The sequence below is a fragment of the Pseudophryne corroboree genome, unplaced genomic scaffold (assembly GCF_028390025.1).
Source record: "Pseudophryne corroboree isolate aPseCor3 unplaced genomic scaffold, aPseCor3.hap2 scaffold_99, whole genome shotgun sequence".
Taxonomy (NCBI): Eukaryota; Metazoa; Chordata; class Amphibia; order Anura; family Myobatrachidae; genus Pseudophryne; species Pseudophryne corroboree.
In genome coordinates, this window is record NW_026970570.1 from 194420 (window position 1) to 213720 (window position 19301).

Sequence of the window (19301 nt, forward strand, 5' to 3'; positions counted from 1 at the left end):
CAGAGGTAGGCAGATTGAAACTATCCTCTGCTATATGCATTTTTTTTTGTTCATTAAAGTAATCCAAAACTGGGATTGATATTTTAGCTTTTATTTTTACTTAAAGTACAATAACTTTTACCATTTTAATTTGTTTTAATAGTATATTGACAGTATTGTTTTCTTTCAAAAATCCAATTAATTTTCTTTACCCGATTATTAAAATGGTAACTGACAAAAACAAACTACATTGTCACCAGAAGAGCAATACAAAATGTACAAGTGATATATTAAAATCATCTTTCCAGCTTGAATTTCAATGATGCATTGGGGCAACGATTTTGTGAGAAACATCTTCACCCTTAAATAAAGATTTTCTTAATTCCTTACCTGTGTGCTAATTAGATATCACCTTGTTTTCACATTAAACAGACTTCCACATGAGAAAGCAGCAAGGATGCAGTGGCGTTAATGTTTCCTGGTGTCAACCTGTATTATTTCAGTAGATATTGAAATGAGGATGCATCTTGCTGCCTTTCCAATGAAGCAAGTTTAATTTAGTAATAGGTGAAAAACCATCCCTACAAAGGTGTTAATCAGAGACTTGGCTTTGTGGACACTTTTCAGAGAACAAATTTGTTATCATAAAAATAAAGCCAGAAAATGAAGAGCTGTTTAATCACTCAATTGTATTTTTCTGCCAGCATTTTTCTTTTTCTCTGCAACCCACTGCTAAATTGTGCTTCCTAGCTGTTTTTTTATAAAATCACTTAATCAAATCTAACTCTGATTACATCAGAGAAGGCCAGGTACCCTACACCATAAGAGGGGGTTTGCAATTTTGACTTGTCTACTTAAATATCACCAAAATCTGATCACAAGGTCAATTACGTCCCTGGGTGGGATTGAACCACCAACCTTTTGATTAATAGCTGAACACACTAACCGATTGCGCCACAGAGACACTTTGCAAAAAGAATATACTGACAAAGACTAATAAGCATTCATCTAGAACGTTTCCTAGAAAAACTTTAAAAAGTCAATAATCTGGAGAGTTTTTGTAAGATGTTTCTTCCAGCAACCAATGAAGAAACACATTGGTACTTTCGCATGATGAGTGAGGGCTTCAGGATCTCTTGCACTTACATGTGCAGCAGAGTACTGCAATGGAAGCATGCTGGGCCCATAACCCAGAGGTAGGCAGATTGAAACTATCCTTTGCTATATGCATTTTTTTTTTGTTCATTAAAGTAATCCAAAACTGGGATTGATATTTTAGCTTTTATTTTTACTTAAAGTACAATAACTTTTACCATTTTAATTTGTTTTAATAGTATATTGACAGTATTGTTTTCTTTCAAAAATCCAATTAATTTTCTTTACCCTATTATTAAAATGGTAATTGACAAAAACAAACTACATTGTCACCAGAAGAGCAATACAAAATGTACAAGTGATATATTAAAATCATCTTTCCAGCTTGAATTTCAATGATGCATTGGGGCAATGATTTTGTGAGAAACATCTTTACCCTTAAATAAAGATTTTCTTAATTCCTTACCTGTGTGCTAATTAGATATCACCTTGTTTTCACATTAAACAGACTTCCACATGAGAAAGCAGCAAGGATGCAGTGGCGTTAATGTTTCCTGGTGTCAACCTGTATTATTTCAGTAGATATTGAAATGAGGATGCATCTTGCTGCCTTTCCAATGAAGCAAGTTTAATTTAGTAATAGGTGAAAAACCATCCCTACAAATATGTTAATCAGATACTTGGCTTTGTGGACACTTTTCAGAGAACAAATTAGTTAGCATAAAAATAAAGCCAGAAAATGAAGAGCTGTTTAATCACTCAATTGGATTTTTCTGCCAGCATATTTCTTTTTCTCTGCAACCCACTGCTAAATTGTGCTTCCTAGCTGTTTTTATAAAATCACTGAATCAAATCTAACTCTGATTACATCAGAGAAGGCCAGGTACCCTACACCATAACAGGGGGTTTGAAATTTTGACTTGTCTGCTTAAAGATCACCAAAATCTGATAACAAGGTCAATTAAGTCCCTGGGTGGGATTGAACCACCAACCTTTTGGTTAATAGCCTTACACACTAACTGATTGCGCCACAGCGACACTTTGCAAAAGTACTTACTGACAAAGGCTAATAAGCATTCATCTAGAACGATTCATAGAAACATTTTAAAAAGTCAATAATGTGGAGAGTTTTTGTAAGATGTTTCTTCCATCAACCAATGAAGAAACACATTGGTACTTTCCCATGATGAGTGAGTGCTTCAGGATCTCTTGCACTTACATGTGCAGCAGAGTACTGTAATGGAAGCATGCTGGGTCCATAACCCAGAGGTAGGCAGATTGAAACTATCCTCTGCTATATGCATTTTTTTTTGTTCATTAAAGTAATCCAAAACTGGGATTGATATTTTAGCTTTTATTTTTACTTAAAGTACAATAACTTTTACCATTTTAATTTGTTTTAATAGTATATTGACAGTATTGTTTTCTTTCAAAAATCCAATTAATTTTCTTTACCCGATTATTAAAATGGTAACTGACAAAAACAAACTACATTGTCACCAGAAGAGCAATACAAAATGTACAAGTGATATATTAAAATCATCTTTCCAGCTTGAATTTCAATGATGCATTGGGGCAACGATTTTGTGAGAAACATCTTCACCCTTAAATAAAGATTTTCTTAATTCCTTACCTGTGTGCTAATTAGATATCACCTTGTTTTCACATTAAACAGACTTCCACATGAGAAAGCAGCAAGGATGCAGTGGCGTTAATGTTTCCTGGTGTCAACCTGTATTATTTCAGTAGATATTGAAATGAGGATGCATCTTGCTGCCTTTCCAATGAAGCAAGTTTAATTTAGTAATAGGTGAAAAACCATCCCTACAAAGGTGTTAATCAGAGACTTGGCTTTGTGGACACTTTTCAGAGAACAAATTTGTTATCATAAAAATAAAGCCAGAAAATGAAGAGCTGTTTAATCACTCAATTGGATTTTTCTGCCAGCATTTTTCTTTTTCTCTGCAACCCACTGCTAAATTGTGCTTCCTAGCTGTTTTTTTTATAAAATCACTTAATCAAATCTAACTCTGATTACATCAGAGAAGGCCAGGTACCCTACACCATAAGAGGGGTTTTGCAATTTTGACTTGTCTACTTAAATATTACCAAAATCTGATCACAAGGTCAATTACGTCCCTGGGTGGGATTGAACCACCAACCTTCTGATTAATAGCTGAACACACTAACCGATTGCGCCACAGAGACACTTTGCAAAAAGTACATACTGACAAAGACTAATAAGCATTCATCTAGAACGTTTCCTAGAAAAACTTTAAAAAGTCAATAATCTGGAGAGTTTTTGTAAGATGTTTCTTCCAGCAACCAATGAAGAAACACATTGGTACTTTCGCATGATGAGTGAGTGCTTCAGGATCTCTTGCACTTACATGTGCAGCAGAGTACTGCACTGGAAGCATGCTGGGCCCATAACCCAGAGGTAGGCAGATTGAAACTATCCTTTGCTATATGCATTTTTTTTTTGTTCATTAAAGTAATCCAAAACTGGGATTGATATTTTAGCTTTTATTTTTACTTAAAGTACAATAACTTTTACCATTTTAATTTGTTTTAATAGTATATTGACAGTATTGTTTTCTTTCAAAAATCCAATTAATTTTCTTTACCCGATTTTTAAAATGGTAATTGACAAAAACAAACTACATTGTCACCAGAAGAGCAATACAAAATGTACAAGTGATATATTAAAATCATCTTTCCAGCTTGAATTTCAATGATGCATTGGGGCAACGATTTTGTGAGAAACATCTTCACCCTTAAATAAAGATTTTCTTAATTCCTTACCTGTGTGCTAATTAGATATCACCTTGTTTTCACATTAAACAGACTTCCACATGAGAAAACAGCAAAGATGCAGTGGCGTTAATGTTTCCTGGTGTCAACCTGTATTATTTCCGTAGATATTGAAATGAGGATGCATCTTGCTGCCTTTCCAATGAAGCAAGTTTAATTTAGTAATAGGTGAAAAACCATCCCTACAAAAATGTTAATCAGATACTTGGCTTTGTGGACACTTTTCAGAGAACAAATTTGTTATCATAAAAATAAAGCCAGAAAATGAAGAGCTGTTTAATCACTCAATTGGATTTTTCTGCCAGCATTTTTCTTTTTCTCTGCAACCCACTGCTAAATTGTGCTTCCTAGCTGTTTTTTTTATAAAATCACTTAATCAAATCTAACTCTGATTACATCAGAGAAGGCCAGGTACCCTACACCATAAGAGGGGGTTTGCAATTTTGACTTGTCTACTTAAATATCACCAAAATCTGATCACAAGGTCAATTATGTCCCTGGGTGGGATTGAACCACCAACTTTTTGATTAATAGCTGAACACACTAACCAATTGCGCCACAGAGACACTTTGCAAAAAGTACATACTGACAAAGACTAATAAGCATTCATCTAGAACGTTTCCTAAAAAAACTTTAAAAAGTCAATAATCTGGAGAGTTTTTGTAAGATGTTTCTTCCAGCAACCAACGAAGAAACACATTGGTACTTTCGCATGATGAGTGAGTGCTTCAGGATCTCTTGCACTTACATGTGCAGCAGAGTACTGCAATGGAAGCATGCTGGGCCCATAACCCAGAGGTAGGCAGATTGAAACTATCCTTTGCTATATGCATTTTTTTTTGTTCATTAAAGTAATCCAAAACTGGGATTGATATTTTAGCTTTTATTTTTACTTAAAGTACAATAACTTTTACCATTTTAATTTGTTTTAATAGTATATTGACAGTATTGTTTTCTTTCAAAAATCCAATTAATTTTCTTTACCCGATTATTAAAATGGTAATTGACAAAAACAAACTACATTGTCACCAGAAGAGCAATACAAAATGTACAAGTGATACATTAAAATCATCTTTCCAGCTTGAATTTCAATGATGCATTGGGGCAACTATTACGTGAGAAACATCTTCACCCTTAAATAAAGATTTTCTTAATTCCTTACCTGTGTGCTAATTAGATATCACCTTGTTTTCACATTAAACAGACTTCCACATGAGAAAGCAGCAAGGATGCAGTGGCGTTAATGTTTCCTGGTGTCAACCTGTATTATTTCAGTAGATATTGAAATGAGGATGCATCTTGCTGCCTTTCCAATGAAGCAAGTTTAATTTAGTAATAGATGAAAAACCATCCCTACAAATATGTTAATCAGATACTTGGCTTTGTGGACACTTTTCAGAGAACAAATTAGTTAGCATAAAAATAAAGCCAGAAAATGAAGAGCTGTTTAATCACTCAATTGGATTTTTCTGCCAGCATATTTCTTTTTCTCTGCAACCCACTGCTAAATTGTGCTTCCTAGCTGTTTTTATAAAATCACTGAATCAAATCTAACTACATCAGAGAAGGCCAGGTACCCTACACCATAACAGGGGGTTTGAAATTTTGACTTGTCTACTTAAAGATCACCAAAATCTGATAACAAGGTCAATTAAGTCCCTGGGTGGGATTGAACCACCAACCTTTTGGTTAATAGCCTTACACACTAACTGATTGCGCCACAGCGACACTTTGCAAAAGTACATACTGACAAAGGCTAATAAGCATTCATCTAGAACGTTTCCTATAAAAACTTTAAATAGTCAATAATCTGGAGAGTTTTTGTAAGATGTTTCTTCCATCAACCAATGAAGAAACACATTGGTACTTTCCCATGATGAGTGAGTGCTTCAGGATCTTTTGCACTTACATGTGCAGCAGAGTACTGTAATGGAAGCATGCTGGGTCCATAACCCAGAGGTAGGCAGATTGAAACTATCCTCTGCTATATGCATTTTTTTTTGTTAATTAACGTAATCCAAAACTGGGATTGATATTTTTGCTCTTTTATTTTTACTTAAAGTACAATAACTTTTACCATTTTAATTTGTTTTAATAGTATATTGACAGTATTGTTTTCTTTCAAAAATCCACTTAATTTTCTTTACCCGATTATTAAAATGGTAATTGACAAAAACAAACTACATTGTCACCAGAAGAGCAATACAAAATGTACAAGTGATATATTAAAATCATCTTTCCAGCTTGAATTTCAATGATGCATTGGGGCAACGATTTTGTGAGAAACATCTTCACCCTTAAATAAAGATTTTCTTAATTCCTTACCTGTGTGCTAATTAGATATCACCTTGTTTTCACATTAAACAGACTTCCACATGAGAAAACAGTAAAGATGCAGTGGCGTTAATGTTTCCTTGTGTCAACCTGTATTATTTCCGTAGATATTGAAATGAGGATGCATCTTGCTGCCTTTCCAATGAAGCAAGTTTAATTTAGTAATAGGTGAAAAACCATCCCTACAAAGATGTTAATCAGATACTTGGCTTTGTGGACACTTTTCAGAGAACAAATTTGTTATCATAAAAATAAAGCCAGAAAATGAAGAGCTGTTTAATCACTCAATTGGATTTTTCTGCCAGCATTATTCTTTTTCTCTGCAACCCACTGCTAAATTGTGCTTCCTAGCTGTTTTTTTATAAAATCACTTAATCAAATCTAACTCTGATTACATCAGAGAAGGCCAGGTACCCTACACCATAACAGGGGGTTTGCAATTTTGACTTGTCTACTTAAATATCACCAAAATCTGATCACAAGGTCAATTATGTCCCTGGGAGGGATTGAACCACCAACCTTTTGATTAATAGCTGAACACACTAACCGATTGCGCCACAGAGACACTTTGTAAAAAGTACATACTGACAAAGACTAATAAGCATTCATCTAGAACGTTTCCTAGAAAAACTTTAAAAAATCAATAATCTGGAGAGTTTTTGTAAGATGTTTCTTCCAGCAACCAATGAAGAAACACATTGGTACTTTCGCATGATGAGTGAGTGCTTCAGGATCTCTTGCACTTACATGTGCAGCAGAGTACTGCAATGAAAGCATGCTGGGCCCATAACCCAGAGGTAGGCAGATTGAAACTATCCTTTGCTATATGCATTTTTTTTTTTTTGTTCATTAAAGTAATCCAAAACTGGGATTGATATTTTAGCTTTTATTTTTACTTAAAGTACAATAACTTTTACCATTTTAATTTGTTTTAATAGTATATTGACAGTATTGTTTTCTTTCAAAAATCCACTTAATTTTCTTTACCCTATTATTAAAATGGTAATTGACAAAAACAAACTACATTGTCACCAGAAGAGCAATACAAAATGTACAAGTGATATATTAAAATCATCTTTCCAGCTTGAATTTCAATGATGCATTGGGGCAACGATTTTGTGAGAAACATCTTCACCCTTAAATAAAGATTTTCTTAATTCCTTACCTGTGTGCTAATTAGATATCACCTTGTTTTCACATTAAACAGACTTCCACATGAGAAAGCAGCAAGGATGCAGTGGCGTTAATGTTTCCTGGTGTCAACCTGTATTATTTCAGTAGATATTGAAATGAGGATGCATCTTGCTGCCTTTCCAATGAAGCAAGTTTAATTTAGTAATAGGTGAAAAACCATCCCTACAAATATGTTAATCAGATACTTGGCTTTGTGGACACTTTTCAGAGAACAAATTAGTTAGCATAAAAATAAAGCCAGAAAATGAAGAGCTGTTTAATCACTCAATTGGATTTTTCTGCCAGCATATTTCTTTTTCTCTGCAACCCACTGCTAAATTGTGCTTCCTAGCTGTTTTTATAAAATCACTGAATCAAATCTAACTCTGATTACATCAGAGAAGGCCAGGTACCCTACACCATAACAGGGGGTTTGAAATTTTGACTTGTCTACTTAAAGATCACCAAAATCTGATAACAAGATCAATTAAGTCCCTGGGTGGGATTGAACCACCAACTTTTTGGTTAATAGCCTTACACACTAACTGATTGCGCCACAGTGACACTTTGCAAAAGTACTTACTGACAAAGGCTAATAAGCATTCATCTAGAACGATTCCTAGAAACATTTTAAAAAGTCAATAATGTGGAGAGTTTTTGTAAGATGTTTCTTCCATCAACCAATGAAGAAACACATTGGTACTTTCCCATGATGAGTGAGTGCTTCAGGATCTCTTGCACTTACATGTGCAGCAGAGTACTGTAATGGAAGCATGCTGGGTCCATAACCCAGAGGTAGGCAGATTGAAACTATCCTCTGCTATATGCATTTTTTTTTTGTTAATTAAAGTAATCCAAAACTGGGATTGATATTTTTGCTCTTTTATTTTTACTTAAAGTACATTAACTTTTACCATTTTAATTTGTTTTAATAGTATATTGACAGTATTGTTTTCTTTCAAAAATCCAATTAATTTTCTTTACCCGATTATTAAAATGGTAATTGACAAAAGCAAACTACATTGTCACCAGAAGAGCAATACAAAATGTACAAGTGATATATTAAAATCATCTTTCCAGCTTGAATTTCAATGATGCATTGGGGCAACGATTTTGTGAGAAACATCTTCACCCTTAAATAAAGATTTTCTTAATTCCTTACCTGTGTGCTAATTAGATATCACCTTGTTTTCACATTAAACAGACTTCCACATGAGAAAGCAGCAAGGATGCAGTGGCGTTAATGTTTCCTGGTGTCAACCTGTATTATTTCAGTAGATATTGAAATGAGGATGCATCTTGCTGCCTTTCCAATGAAGCAAGTTTAATTTAGTAATAGGTGAAAAACCATCCCTACAAAGATGTTAATTAGATACTTGGCTTTGTGGACACTTTTCAGAGAACAAATTTGTTAGCATAAAAATAAAGCCAGAAAATGAAGAGCTGTTTAATCACTCAATTGGATTTTTTTGCCAGCATATTTCTTTTTCTCTGCAACCCACTGCTAAATTGTGCTTCCTAGCTGTTTTTATAAAATCACTGAATCAAATCTAACTCTGATTACATCAGAGAAGGCCAGGTACCCTACACCATAACAGGGGTTTTCGAAATTTTGACTTGTCTACTTAAAGATCAACAAAATCTGATAACAAGGTCAATTACGTCCCTGGGTGGGATTGAACCACCAACCATTTTGGTTAATAGCCGTACACACTAACTGATTGCGCCACAGCGACACTTTGCAAAAGTACTTACTGACAAAGGCTAATAAGCATTCATCTAGAATGTTTCCTAGAAAAACTTTAAAAAGTCAATAATCTGGAGAGTTTTTGTAAGATGTTTCTTCCATCAACCAACGAAGAAACACATTGGTACTTTCCCATGATGAGTGAGTGCTTCAGGATCTCTTGCACTTACATGTGCAGCAGAGTACTGCATTGGAAACATGCTGGGCCCATAACCCAGAGGTAGGCAGAATGAAACTATCCTCTGCTATATGCATTTTTTATTGTTAATTAAAGTAATCCAAAACTGGGATTGATATTTTTGCTCTTTTATTTTTACTTAAAGTACAATAACTTTTACCATTTTAATTTGTTTTAATAGTATATTGACAGTATTGTTTTCTTTCAAAAATCCACTTAATTTTCTTTACCCTATTATTATAATGGTAATTGACAAAAACAAACTACATTGTCACCAGAAGAGCAATACAAAATGTACAAGTGATATATTAAAATCATCTTTCCAGCTTGAATTTCAATGATGCATTGGGGCAACGATTTTGTGAGAAACATCTTCACCCTTAAATAAAGATTTTCTTAATTCCTTACCTGTGTGCTAATTAGATATCACCTTGTTTTCACATTAAACAGACTTCCACATGAGAAAACAGCAAAGATGCAGTGGCGTTAATGTTTCCTGGTGTCAACCTGTATTATTTCCGTAGATATTGAAATGAGGATGCATCTTGCTGCCTTTCCAATGAAGCAAGTTTAATTTAGTAATAGGTTAAAAACCATCCCTACAAAGATGTTAATCAGATACTTGGCTTTGTGGACACTTTTCAGAGAACAAATTAGTTAGCATAAAAATAAAGCCAGAAAATGAAGAGCTGTTTAATCACTCAATTGGATTTTTCTGCCAGCATATTTCTTTTTCTCTGCAACCCACTGCTAAATTGTGCTTCCTAGCTGTTTTTTTATAAAATCACTTAATCAAATCTAACTCTGATTACATCAGAGAAGGCCAGGTACCCTACACCATAAGAGGGGGTTTGAAATTTTGACTTGTCTACTTAAAGATCACCAAAATCTGATAACAAGGTCAATTACATCCCTGGGTGGTATTGAACCACCAACCCTTTGATTAATAACCAAACACACTAACTGATTGCGCCACAGAGACACTTTGCAAACTTACATACTGACAAAGGCTAATAAGCATTCATCTAGAACGTTTCCTAGAAAAACTTTAAAAAGTCAATAATCTGGAGAGTTTTTGTAAGATGTTTCTTCCATCAACCAACGAAGAAACACATTGGTACTTTCCCATGATGAGTGAGTGCTTCAGGATCTCTTGCACTTACATGTGCAGCAGAGTACTGCATTGGAAACATGCTGGGCCCATAACCCAGAGGTAGGCAGATTGAAACTATCCTCTGCTATATGCATTTTTTATTGTTAATTAAAGTAATCCAAAACTGGGATTGATATTTTTGCTCTTTTATTTTTACTAAAAGTACAATAACTTTTACCATTTTAATTTGTTTTAATAGTATATTGACAGTATTGTTTTCTTTCAAAAATCCACTTAATTTTCTTTACCCTATTATTATAATGGTAATTGACAAAAACAAACTACATTGTCACCAGAAGAGCAATACAAAATGTACAAGTGATATATTAAAATCATCTTTCCAGCTTGAATTTCAATGATGCATTGGGGCAACGATTTTGTGAGAAACACCTTCACCCTTAAATAAAGATTTTCTTAATTCCTTACCTGTGTGCTAATTAGATATCACCTTGTTTTCACATTAAACAGACTTCCACATGCGAAAGCAGCAAGGATGCAGTGGCGTTAATGTTTCCTGGTGTCAACCTGTATTATTTCAGTAGACATTGAAATGAGGATGCATCTTGCTGCCTTTCCAATGAAGCAAGTTTAATTTAGTAATAGGTGAAAAACCATCCCTACAAAGATGTTAATCAGAGACTTGGCTTTGTGGACACTTTTCAGAGAACAAATTTGTTAGCATAAAAATAAAGCCAGAAAATGAAGAGCTGTTTAATCACTCAATTGGATTTTTTTGCCAGCATATTTCTTTTTCTCTGCAACTCACTGCTAAATTGTGCTTCCTAGCTGTTTTTATAAAATCACTGAATCAAATCTAACTCTGATTACATCAGAGAAGGCCAGGTACCCTACACCATAACAGGGGGTTTGAAATTTTGACTTGTCTACTTAAAGATCACCAAAATCTGATAACAAGGTCAATTAAGTCCCTGGGTGGGATTGAACCACCAACCTTTTGGTTAATAGCCTCACACACTAACTGATTGCGCCACAGCAACACTTTGCAAAAGTACTTACTGACAAAGACTAATACGCATTCATCTAGAACGATTCCTAGAAACATTTTAAAAAGTCAATAATGTGGAGAGTTTTTGTAAGATGTTTCTTCCATCAACCAATGAAGAAACACATTGGTACTTTCCCATGATGAGTGAGTGCTTCAGGATCTCTTGCACTTACATGTGCAGCAGAGTACTGTAATGGAAGCATGCTGGGTCCATAACCCAGAGGTAGGCAGATTGAAACTATCCTCTGTTATATGCATTTTTTTTGTTAATTAAAGTAATCCAAAACTGGGATTGATATTTTTGCTCTTTTATTTTTACTTAAAGTACAATAACTTTTACCATTTTAATTTGTTTTAATAGTATATTGACAGTATTGTTTTCTTTCAAAAATCCAATTAATTTTCTTTACCCGATTATTAAAATGGTAATTGACAAAAGCAAACTACATTGTCACCAGAAGAGCAATACAAAATGTACAAGTGATATATTAAAATCATCTTTCCAGCTTGAATTTCAATGATGCATTGGGGCAACGATTTTGTGAGAAAAATCTTCACCCTTAAATAAAGATTTTCTTAATTCCTTACCTGTGTGCTAATTAGATATCACCTTGTTTTCACATTAAACAGACTTCCACATGAGAAAGCAGCAAGGATGCAGTGGCGTTAATGTTTCCTGGTGTCAACCTGTATTATTTCAGTAGATATTGAAATGAGGATGCATCTTGCTGCCTTTCCAATGAAGCAAGTTTAATTTAGTAATAGGTGAAAAACCATCCCTACAAAGATGTTAATCAGATACTTGGCTTTGTGGACACTTTTCAGAGAACAAATTTGTTAGCATAAAAATAAAGCCAGAAAATGAAGAGCTGTTTAATCACTCAATTGGATTTTTTTGCCAGCATATTTCTTTTTCTCTGCAACCCACTGCTAAATTGTGCTTCCTAGCTGTTTTTATAAAATCACTGAATCAAATCTAACTCTGATTACATCAGAGAAGGCCAGGTACCCTACACCATAACAGCGGTTTTCGAAATTTTGACTTGTCTACTTAAAGATCAACAAAATCTGATAACAAGGTCAATTATGTCCCTGGGTGGGGTTGAACCAACAACCTTTTGGTTAATAGCCATACACACTAACTGATTGAGCCACAGCGACACTTTGCAAAAGTACTTACTGACAAAGGCTAATAAGCATTCATCTAGAACGTTTCCTATAAAAACTTTAAATAGTCAATAATCTGGAGAGTTTTTGTAAGATGTTTCTTCCATCAACCAATGAAGAAACACATTGGTACTTTCCCATGATGAGTGAGTGCTTCAGGATCTCTTGCACTTACATGTGCAGCAGAGTACTGTAATGGAAGCATGCTGGGTCCATAACCCAGAGGTAGGCAGATTGAAACTATCCTCTGCTATATGCCTTTTTTTTGTTAATTAAAGTAATCCAAAACTGGGATTGATATTTGTGCTCTTTTATTTTTACTTAAAGTACAATAACTTTTACCATTTTAATTTGTTTTAATAGTATATTGACAGTATTGTTTTCTTTCAAAAATCCAATTAATTTTCTTTACCCGATTATTAAAATGGTAATTGACAAAAACAAACTACATTGTCACCAGAAGAGCAATACAAAATGTACAAGTGATATATTAAAATCATCTTTCCAGCTTGAATTTCAATGATGCATTGGGGCAACGATTTTGTGAGAAACATCTTCACCCTTAAATAAAGATTTTCTTAATTCCTTACCTGTGTGCTAATTAGATATCACCTTGTTTTCACATTAAACAGACTTCCACATGAGAAAACAGCAAAGATGCAGTGGCGTTAATGTTTCCTGGTGTCAACCTGTATTATTTCCGTAGATATTGAAATGAGGATGCATCTTGCTGCCTTTCCAATGAAGCAAGTTTAATTTAGTAATAGGTGAAAAACCATCCCTACAAAGATGTTAATCAGACACTTGGCTTTGTGGACACTTTTCAGAGAACAAATTAGTTAGCATAAAAATAAAGCTAGAAAATGAAGAGCAGTTTAATCACTCAATTGGATTTTTCTGCCAGCATATTTCTTTTTCTCTGCAACCCACTGCTAAATTGTGCTTCCTAGCTGTTTTTTTATAAAATCACTTAATCAAATCTAACTCTGATTACATCAGAGAAGGCCAGGTACCCTACACCATAAGAGGGGGTTTGAAATTTTGACTAGTCTACTTAAAGATCACCAAAATCTGATAACAAGGTCAATTACATCCCTGGGTGGGATTGAACCACCAACCCTTTGATTAATAACCAAACACACTAACCGATTGCGCCACAGAGACACTTTGCAAACTTACATACTGACAAAGGCTAATAAGCATTCATCTAGAACGTTTCCTAGAAAAACTTTAAAAAGTCAATAATCTGGAGAGTTTTTGTAAGATGTTTCTTCCATCAACCAACGAAGAAACACATTGGTACTTTCCCATGATGAGTGAGTGCTTCAGGATCTCTTGCACTTACATGTGCAGCAGAGTACTGCATTGGAAACATGCTGGGCCCATAACCCAGAGGTAGGCAGATTGAAACTATCCTCTGCTATATGCATTTTTTATTGTTAATTAAAGTAATCCAAAACTGGGATTGATATTTTTGCTCTTTTATTTTTACTTTAAAGTACAATAACTTTTACCATTTTAATTTGTTTTAATAGTATATTGACAGTATTGTTTTCTTTCAAAAATCCACTTAATTTTCTTTACCCTATTTTTATAATGGTAATTGACAAAAACAAACTACATTGTCACCAGAAGAGCAATACAAAATGTACAAGTGATATATTAAAATCATCTTTCCAGCTTGAATTTCAATGATGCATTGGGGCAACGATTTTGTGAGAAACATCTTCACCCTTAAATAAAGATTTTCTTAATTCCTTACCTGTGTGCTAATTAGATATCACCTTGTTTTCACATTAAACAGACTTCCACATGCGAAAGCAGCAAGGATGCAGTGGCGTTAATGTTTCCTGGTGTCAACCTGTATTATTTCAGTAGACATTGAAATGAGGATGCATCTTGCTGCCTTTCCAATGAAGCAAGTTTAATTTAGTAATAGGTGAAAAACCATCCAAGAGCTGTTTAATCACTCAATTGGATTTTTTTGCCAGCATATTTCTTTTTCTCTGCAACCCACTGCTAAATTGTGCTTCCTAGCTGTTTTTATAAAATCACTGAATCAAATCTAACTCTGATTACATCAGAGAAGTCTAAATACCTAACACCATAACAGGGGGTTTGAAATTTTGACTTGTCTACTTAAAGATCACCAAAATCTGATAACAAAGTCAATTACATCCCTGGGTGGGATTGAACCACCAACCTTTTGGTTAATAGCCATACACACTAACTGATTGCGCCACAGCGACACTTTGCAAAATTACATACTGACAAAGGCTAATAAACAATCATCTAGAACGTTTCCTAGAAAAACTTTAAAAAGTCAATAATCTGGAGTGTTTTTGTAAGATGTTTCTGCCATCAACCAATGAAGAAACACATTGGTACTTTCCCATGATGAGTGAGTGCTTCAGGATCTCTTGCACTTACATGTGCAGCAGAGTACTGCAATGGAAGCATGCTGGGCCCATAACCCAGAGGTAGAAAGATTGAAACTATCCTCTGCTATATGCATTTTTTTTGTTAATTAAAGTAATCCAAAACTGGGATTGATATTTTTGCTCTTTTATTTTTACTTAAAGTACAATAACTTTTACCATTTTAATTTGTTTTAATAGTATATTGACAGTATTGTTTTCTTTCAAAAATTCACTTAATTTTCTTTTCTGTGTGCTAATTAGATATCACCTTGTTTTCACATTAAATAGACTTCCACATGAGAAAGCAGCAAGGATGCAGTGGCGTTAATGTTTCCTGGTGGTAGTGGGGTACTGTGTTTGTGCTTTCCTCTGGTCAGCTCTGGTAAAAGTCAGATTTCTTTGTCTCAGATCTTCCTCTAGCCTTGTTCTTCTTTCGAGAGTTCCCTTGTGCTGCCTCAGTTGGATCTCCTTCACTTGACAGGGGGGTACCCGAGCAGCGACCCTCCCCAGCACTAGCCCAACTCCTACTTACCTGCCAGGTGAGATACTATGATCAGGAAGGTGCTTCTCCCAGGGAAAGGCTCACCCATTGCACTCTGGGTGTGCTGCTCCTGCGATTTCCCCAAATGTGGGAAACTTGACTGCATAATTTGTGTTTCCCCTGGTCGGCTCTCGTATAATTCAGATCTCTTTGTCTCAGGTCTCTCTCCAGCCTAGTTTGCTGTCTGTTTCCACTTCTCTTTTCTTAAACCGCTCCCTTCTATTCCCTTGTGCACCTTAATTAAATCTAACTCTGATTACGTCAGAGAAGGCCAGGTACCCTACACCATAAGAGGGGGTTTGAAATTTTGACTTGTCTACTTAAAGATCACCAAAATCTGATCACAAGGTCAATTACATCACTGGGTGGGAACCTTTTGGTTAATAGCCCATGTAAGTGCAAGAGATCCTGAAGCACTCACTCATCATGGGAATGTACCAATGTGTTTCTTACAAAAATTCTCCAGATTATTGACTTTTTAAAGTTTTTCTAGGAAACGTTCTAGATGAATGCTTATTAGCCTTTGTCAGTATGTACTTTTGCAAAGTGTCGCTGTGGCGCAATCAGTTAGTGTGTATGGCTATTAACCTAAAGGTTGGTGATTCAATCCCACCCAGGGACGTAATAGACCTTGTTATCAGATTTTGGTGATCTTTAAGTAGACAAGTCAAAATTTCAAACCCCCTCTTATGGTGTAGGGTACCCGGCCTTCTCTGATGTAATCAGAATTAGATTTGATTAAGTGATTTTATAAAAAACAGCTAGGAAGCACAATTTAGCAGTGGGTTGCAGAGAAAAAAAATTATGCTGGCAGAAAAGTCCAATTGAGTGATTAAACAGCTCATTTTCTGATTTTATGTTTATGCTAACAAATTTGCTCTCTGAAAAGTGTCCACAAAGCCAAGTCTCTGATTAACACCTTTGTAGGAATGGTTTTTCACCTATTACTGAATTAAACTTGCTTCATTGGAAAGGCAGCAAGATGCATCCTCATTTCAATGTCTACTGAAATAATACAGGTTGACACCAGGAAACATAAACGTCACTGCATCCTTGCTGCTTCCTCATGGGGAAGTCTGTTTAATGTGAAAACAAGGTGATATCTAATCAGCACACAGGTAAGGAATTAAGAAAATCTTTCTTTATGGGTGAAGATGTTTCTCACAAAATTGTTGCACCAAGGCATCATTGAAATTCAAGCTGGAAAGATGATTTTAATATATCACTTGTACATTTTGTACTGCTCTTCTGGTGACAATGTAGATTGTTTTTGTCAATTACCATTTTAATAATCGGGTAAAGAAAATTAATTGGATTTTTGAAAGAAAACAATACTGTCAATATACTATTAAAACAAATTAAAACAGTAAAAGTTATTGTACTTTAAGTAAAAATAAAAGAGCCAAAATATCAATCCCAGTTTTGGATTACTTTAATTAACAAAAAAAATGCATATAGCAGAGGACAGTTGCAATCTGCCTACCTCTGGGTTATAGGCCCAGCATGCTTCCATTGTAGTCCTTTGCTGCACATGTAAGTGCAAGAGATCCTGAAGCACTCACTCATCATGGGGAAGTACCAATGTGTTTCTTCATTGGTTGATGGAAGGAACATCTTACAAAAACTCTCCAGATTATTGACTTTTTAAAGTTTTTCTAGGAAACGTTCTAGATGAATGCTTATTAACCTTTGTCAGTATGTACTTTTGCAAAGTGTCTCTGAGGCGCAAACAGTTAGCGTGTTCAGTTGTTAACCAAAAGGTTGGTGGTTCAATCCCACCTAGGGACGTAATTGACCTCATTATCAGATTTTGGTGATCTTTAAGCAGACAAGTAAAAATTTCAAACCACCTCTTATGGTGTAGGGTACCTGGCCTTCTCTGATGTAATCAGAGTTAGATTTGATTAAGTGATTTTATAAAAAAAACAGCCACGAAGCACAATTTAGCAGTGGGTTGCAGAGAAAAAGAAATATGCTGGCAGAAAAATCCAATTGAGTGATTAAACAGCTCTTCATTTTCTGGCTTTATTTTTATGCTAACAAATTTGTGCTCTGAAAAGTGTCCACAAAGCCAAGTATCTGATTAACACCTTTGTAGGGATGGTTTTTCACCTATTATTAAATTAAACTTGCTTCATTGGAAAGGCAGCAAGTGATGTCATCCAAGCAGTGGGTCAAAGTTGGCTTCAAACCTCGTCTGCTTATGAAAAGAGAAAAGGGGTATGCAGGGCATGGCGGCCTTTTGCGGTGCTTGGATGACCCCTAGTTCGCATTAAATAATGCAGTCGAGTTTCCCACATTTGGGGAAATCACAGGGGTCAGCATACCCAGAATGCAATGAATGAACCGCACCCTGGGAGAACAGTCTTCATGACCATGGTATCTCCTATGCAAAATAAGTATGATTTGGGATAGGGCTGGGGAGGGCCGCTGCTCAGGCACATCTCTGTCAAGTAAAGGAGATTCAACTGAGGCAGCACAAGGGAACTCTCATCTGGGGACAACAACTGCAGGGAGAACACATATTTTCAGATGAACATGGGAGGGCAGAAGGCTGCCTAATACTGAAGCACCCCCAAACAACAAACCAAATGCAACAACTAGTGCAAGCATTCCTGGGGGAAGGCCTGCAGCAGATGGATTTGCATATGGCGATGTCATCCAAGCAGTGGGTCAAAGTTGGCTTCAACCCTCGTCTGCATATGAAAAGAGAAAAGGGGCGTGCAGGGCATGGCGGCCTTTTGCGGCACTTGGATGACCCCTAGTTTGCATTAAACACCTCCACCCTCCGTCGGTGTGGGGCTCATGTTGGCTATGCCCCAGCCCCTGAAGCATTCAAGCTGATTTCTTGCAGCAGCTGGGCACTGTAACAGCTCCAGAGCTGCTCTGTAAGGCAAGTAAAAGGGTGTGGGCCCTGCAGCACTACCTGTAGTTCGCATTGTGCGAGACCCCTAGTTCGCATTAAACACCCCCACCCTCCTTCGGTGTGGGGCTCATGTTGGCCATGCCCCAGCCCCTGAAGCATTCACGCTGATTTCTTGCAGCAGCTGGGCACTGTAACAGCTCAAGAGCTGCTCTGTAAGGCAAGTAAAAGGGTGTGGGCCCTGCAGCACTACCTGTAGTTTGCATTGTGCATTGGAAGGCACAAAGTAAGCAGACGGGAGGAGAAGTCAGGATAGTGCACAAGGGTATAGACGGGAGGGGCTCAAGAAAAAAGAAGTGGAAACAGACAGCAAACTAGGCTTCCAATGCACAATGCAAACTACAGGTAGTGCTGCAGGGCCCACACCCTTTTACTTGCCTTACAGAGCAGCTCTGGAGCTGTTTAATCACTCAATTGGATTTTTCTGCCAGCATAATTTTTCTCTTACGTCCTAGAGGATGCTGGGGACTCCGTAAGGACCATGGGGGATAGACGGGCTCCGCAGGAGACATGGGCACTTAAAGAAAGACTTTAGATCTGGGTGTGCACTGGCTCCTCCCTCTATGCCCCTCCTCCAGACCTCAGTTTACTACTGTGCCCAGAGGAGACTGGGTGCTTTTCAGGGAGCTCTCCTGAGTTTCCTGACAGAAAGTATATTTGTTAGATTTTTTTATTTTCAGGGAGCCTGCTGGCAACAGACTCCCTGCATCGAGGGGCGGAGGGGAGAGATGCACACCTACTTCTGTGAGTTGATAGGCTCTGCTTCTTAGG

At 36.2% G+C, this 19301-nt stretch overlaps 1 non-coding gene and 1 pseudogene across 1 annotated transcript; one reads left to right on the top strand and one right to left on the bottom strand.

Moving 5' to 3' along the window:
• Positions 1–15590: 15590 nt before the first annotated feature.
• LOC135049470 (U1 spliceosomal RNA) lies at positions 15591–15753 on the top strand. The gene has a single exon (XR_010241223.1). It is a non-coding gene; the product is annotated as a U1 spliceosomal RNA (small nuclear RNA).
• A 2078-nt stretch (positions 15754–17831) lies between these two features.
• On the bottom strand, positions 17832–18010 carry LOC135049648 (U1 spliceosomal RNA; annotated as a pseudogene).
• Between the last annotated feature and the right edge of the window lie 1291 nt (positions 18011–19301).